At 42.8% G+C, this 5701-nt stretch overlaps 1 non-coding gene across 1 annotated transcript; it reads right to left on the bottom strand.

Moving 5' to 3' along the window:
• Window positions 1-2032: 2032 nt before the first annotated feature.
• On the bottom strand, window positions 2033-2104 carry TRNAC-GCA. Its single transcript has one exon. It is a non-coding gene; the product is annotated as a tRNA-Cys (tRNA).
• Between the last annotated feature and the right edge of the window lie 3597 nt (window positions 2105-5701).

Raw genomic sequence — 5701 nt, 5'->3', positions numbered from 1 at the left:
CTATCTTTGTAGTATTGCTTCCTAAGGCCCACTTGATTTCAACTCCAGGATGTCTGGCTCTAGGTGAGTGATCACACCTTTGTGGTTATTCAAGTCATTAAGAGTTTTTTTTGTATAGTTCTTCTGTGTATTCTCGCCACATCTTAATCTAAACCCGTATCTCTATGGTCAAAACTTCATGCTATAAGCTAAGGCTCTTGTAAATAATTGTTCACTCTTTGTACATTTGTTTGAATAATCCAATTATAAACATATGGGAAGATAAAAGTCTACAGAAAAGCAACCAGGAGTATTTTTCTTGTGAAAATGCACAGACATTCTAAATACTTCCAAGGTTTGCTTTAGGTGATCCATTCTTAATACCATTCTTAATTCTCAAAGAATTGCTGTCAGGAGTGTTGCTGTTCCAAGGTGGGGCTAAGTGTCTTTAAGAAGTATGAATTAATGGGTTTTCGTGTGGGGTGATTGTTTTTATTTGTCCAAGTAGAAAGTGCATGTGGGCAGCAGATGGTTGTCATTGGGTACAGAATGGCTCCAGATGACTGTACTGTTCCCAAGTTGAGCTCTGAGGAAGCGCAAACCAAGCTGCTGTGGACAGCCAATCAATGAAACTTGTGGTAACTGAGGAGAGTCTTTCCTACATGGACTCCGACCTGAACTTCGTGCTGCCAGTATCTCTTTGTGTAAGAGAAATTTGTTTACCTCTCAGGAGGCTTTTGAAATGATTCAAAGTCCTAAATAACTAAAGGATTCTAGTCAAACAAGTACAATTTGTGTCTCTTTTTCATACCAGAAGTGACAGAGAAGATACCGAAATTCTTTAGGTTTCCTCTGTATTTGTACAAATGGAATGACAGTAATGCAGTGACCCTGTAGAGCCTTAGGTTGAGTTAAACAGGTTGTCTTATCAAAGCAGTTTCTCTAACAATAGATCATTAGGGGTGAGGGAGCATATTTCTACCCTTGACCATTAGAGCTTACAATCCTTGAAGTAAGTATAGGACAATTAATACTACATTAATATGTTACTACTGACCTGTGAACTCAAGCTATAATTTTTTCATATAACATTTTGAAAAAGCCAACTTGGCCTCTCTCCACAACCTACAAAGCTAGAATACTTTTTCTGATTTGTCTAACAAGTGAGTGGAGCCTAAAGTTTGGGGACAAGAAGAATTTGTAGCCTGGTGAGATGCATAATGCACACTGATTACTGAATTATCAGGGAGATCAATAAAAGACTGTGTAAATCAAAAGTGTTTAACTTGAGAAATAAATATGCATACTCTTAAATAATAGGTGTCTCTAGATTTGCCCCTACTTTTTGAGCTATGTTGAGTCATATTCTTTCATGTAAATAAATGTGTTTAGCAAATATTTATCAAGCTCCTACAATGTGCTCAGCACTGAGGTAGGTACTTGGAATATCACAGTCATTGAAACAGATAAAAACTATGAAGTTTATCCTCTAGGGTATTTAAGGATAGTGATTCAGTATATGAGCTGCATTCACAGAATTAGGTCCAAGATTGCTCCAACTGACTCATTTTATTTTAGTCTGTCTCTGACCACTGTTGGCTCTCAATTGTTTTTCAGGTTTTTTTCTGCCTAATCATTTTAGTTTAGCACACTGATTGACAAACTTCCACTTTGTACTTCATATTCTTTAATTTATTCTTAGTCTTTCAAAATCTGTCTTTTTCTTCTGATATGTCCCCCTTGAGAGCAAATGCCCAGTGATAAGCCTCCTTGTATGCAACTCTCAGAGCCTACCACCTTTCTGTCAGCTCACACCAGAGATGGCCTGGGCCGTGAACAGATGCTAGACAACAGACCTGTGTTTTGCTCTGAGTTGCAGAGTGTGTGGTTGCGCACAGTAAGGAATATTTCTGAACAGAGCTTCTACTTAACTCGCTCAGTCGTGTCCGACTCTTTGCAACCCCGCAGACTGTAGCCCGCCAGGCTCCTCTGTCCATGGGATTCTCCAGGCAAGAATACTGGAGTGGGTTACCATTTCCTTCTCCAGGGGATCTTCCCAACCCAGGGATCGAACCTGGGTCTCCTGCACTGCAGGCAGATGCTTTATCCTCTGAGCCACCAGGGAAAGCCACCAGGGAAGCCCACTAGGGAAGCCCTCTACTTAACCTGGTGGATACTAAAAATAAACAAGGTAGTACCTGGCAAAGTTAAGAAGCAGAAAAAATTATTCCACCACTCTGTGTTTTTTTTTCCTCTTTTTTCTACTTAGTAAAATTTTTCTATCTTTTAACATCTGCTTTAGTCACTTTAGGAGCCAGCCACAAAGAATGTCTCTCTTGTAGATCTGTCCCTCCTCTCACAGAAGGAACCCTGGCTGCAGCAATTTAAGGACTTGTACCCAAGAGCTACTAGAAGTGGGGAAAGTTGCCTCGGGGTTTCCTTCCCTGAACCCCTAACTGTACGTCTTCATTCATTATACTATGCCCTGAGCCTCCCAGACACCAACTATCCTATGTTTCTTTTTTCTTTTTTGTTTTTGGCCACACTGTGTGTCTTTTCAGATCTTAGTTCCCACCAGGGATTGAACTCAGGCCCTCAGTAGTGAAATCATGGAGTCCTAACCACTGGACCTCCAGGGAAGTCCCTTGTAATTTCTGCATAATAGTGATGACTAGCATTGGTTGAGTGCTTACCATGTGCTAGGCTCACACTAAGTAGTTTACAATGTATTATCCTCCTGAATCCTCCCAACCTAATCAGATAGGCACTGCTATTACCACAGGGTAAACTCAGAGCAGACATTTCTTTCTACTGCTAGGCAGGAATAAAGTGCAGACTCTGGGGGCTGAGGTTCAAGAGAGAGAAAGCATTTGGTATTAGTTATGTATTGCTGTATAAACCCAGAGATACCTCAAACTTAGCAACTTGAAACAACATACCTTTATTATCTTATACTTTCTGCGGATTAGGAATCTGGGAGCAGCTTAGATGGAATGGTTCTGATTAGGGTCTATCACGAGGTTGCAGATTAGATGTTGGTCAGGGCAGCAGTCACCTGAATGCTTGACTAGGACTGAAGGATCCACTTCCAAGATAGCTGACACACATGGCTCTTGGCAAGAAGCTTCAGTTCCCTGCCTGATCCGTCTCCTCACATGGCTGCCTCAAGCCACGGCAGCTGGCATCCTCCATAAAGACCGATCAGTGAGACAGCAAGGCAGAAGCCACGATGTTTTTTCATAACCTAGAAAATCCCATGGATGGAGGAGCCTGGTGTGCTGCAGTCCATGGGGTCGCTAAGAGTCGGACACGACTGAGCGACTTCACTTTCACTTTTCACTTTCATCCACTGGAGAAGGAAATGGCAACCCACTCCAGCGTTCTTGCCTGGAGAATCCCAGGGACAGGGGAGCCTGGTGGGCTGCCGTCCATGGGGTCGCAAAGAGTCGGACACAACTGAGCGACTTCACTTTCACCACATCTTTTGAGCTTCCCAGGTGGCGCTAGTAGTGGTAAAGAACACCCCTGCCGATGCAGGAAACATAATGAGACACGAGTTCAATCCCTAATTTGGAAAGATCCCCTGGAAGAGGGCATGGCAACCCATTCTTGCCTAGAGAATCCCATCGACAGAAGAACCTGGTGGGCTGTAGTTCGTAGGGTCGCAAAGAGTTAGACCCAATTGAGATGACGTAGCATGCATGCAAGCACCACATCTTTTAAAGCTAAAAACCACAAACCAGCTTTCTTCTGTATTAAGAAAACAAAGACTTGAAGTGTCTCTGTTTGGCGAGCACTATCTGGCCTTAATAATTGGGTGTTGTATAAGTGTTGGGCTGGCTGGCAGTGGCTTCTGCCCACTTAAGTGAAGTGACTACTCAGGATTAGAGCTATTGGTTGTCTTTGCTGTGTACATGAGATACCAACTAGGGATTATTGTATCTGTTGTTATTTTAGCAGAAGTCAAGTCTGTACCACTGTCAGCTGGCCATGTCAAGGGTTTGTGACCCCCATTTTACAGGTGTTGGGAACTGAGACATTTGCTCAAGGTAATACTATTAGTCAAGGGGGCAAGGGTTCTGATGCAGGTTGTCAGACTGCAGAGGCCACCTTCATAACCAGAATTCCATAGGGCCCTATCCTCAAAGGGTAGGATATGCTCTCATAGTCCCTTCCAGCCACCAGCCTAAACCCAAGGAACAGAAAGAAGAGGAGCTAGGACAGGAAATGGGGTACAGCCAGAGTGCTACTCAAGTTTCCCTTGAGGATGCATAGATAGGGCATCCTAGAAGATTCAAAGGAACCTGTGTAGTGAGATCCAAAGAATACCCAGATCTGGAGATGGAGTTAGAGGGTTGATAAAAAAGGATCTCCTGCTTCTAATGGGCTGATATAGGTCTTTATTTTTGAATAATGTGTAAAAATGACATAAGAAATCTGGTATTAGCAAAAAGTATCACAAGGATGCTTTTCATTAGTGCTCAGTAATTGACAGAATGAAAGGAAGAGATACAGACGCTTGCCTTGGCAAGGTAAAAGGAACACAAATTAGTCATCACCATGAAATGTTTGCCATTTGTGTCTTGCTAATATAATCACACTGAGGAATACATGCCAGGAAATCATGGTTTCTGAAGTACAGCTTAGGAGATGCTAAGAAAGTCTTCCACTGGATATTTCTCTTGGGACTGGCTCTGCCCTACCTTCTCCTTTCAAACTTTAAATAGAAAGTAACTATTCTGTTTGAAAAAATGATATTTTCCCTGAAGATGCCATGAGTGCTCACCCAGAAGACTGCAATCATATAAGAATTCTCTTACAGATGACAGAAAATTAAGAAGCTCATATGTGGCTCCTTCTGCAAAGCCTTCCTTGATTTTGCCATGGAGGTCCACTCCTTCTTCCTCTTGTCCAAATGGGAGTTTGGACTAAGGATGAGGAAAGAAAGGACATTTGAAAACATAGAGCACTAGTAGGGGACAGGCACTGGAAGGAGGAGGATTACTGGGGACTCTATAGCTCTCTTCTCAGTTAGATTCTCCATAACCCAGTGCCTTGAACCTCTTTTCTCCTCATTGATCTGAGAAATTCAGTTTGCTTTCTTTTCTTTTCCACGTTGTTAGCATCTACTCTCTTTCTTAGGTCTCATTTTTTTCCAAGAGTGGTTGGATATGGAGTGGGATGGATGCCTATCTTGCTGTGCCCCAAAATAAGTACATAGCAAAGGCTTTCTTGGGGGTCACTGTGGGGAAACAGAAGGGGAAAAAATTAATAACATGAGGAAGTTATAAAGTCTCAAAAACCTCCAACTTTATCCTTATCTGAAGTGTTGGTGGCTCCCCTTCTGATCCTGAGGGTGGAGCTCTCAGCTGAGCTCCTCCTTTCTGGACAGCTTCCCTCTCCCTTATCTTTCCCCACAGACTCACCCCTCCTTCCAATAGGGCCTGTCTTTCAAGATGTGTAAGTACAGTTGGGTGTGGACACATAGACTTTCAAATACTTCCAGAGCCAAGGAATCATTTACTGTCAGAGTCACTCCACCGTGGTTTTCTTCATTGCTCTCAAATGACTTCTTCAGGCCATCTCAGGAGTTCTTCACTAGAGCTAAGAGCATGAATGGGAGGAACAAACCTGTAGGTTTTGGGGAGGTGACAAAGACACATGATAGCGACTTTGCTGAGGACTCCTGATAGCTGAGTCCTCAGCAAAGTCCTGATAGACA

Source organism: Bos indicus x Bos taurus, chromosome 11 (genome assembly GCF_003369695.1).
Source record: "Bos indicus x Bos taurus breed Angus x Brahman F1 hybrid chromosome 11, Bos_hybrid_MaternalHap_v2.0, whole genome shotgun sequence".
Taxonomy (NCBI): Eukaryota; Metazoa; Chordata; class Mammalia; order Artiodactyla; family Bovidae; genus Bos; species Bos indicus x Bos taurus.
This window is presented reverse-complemented; position numbering and strand designations above follow the sequence as displayed.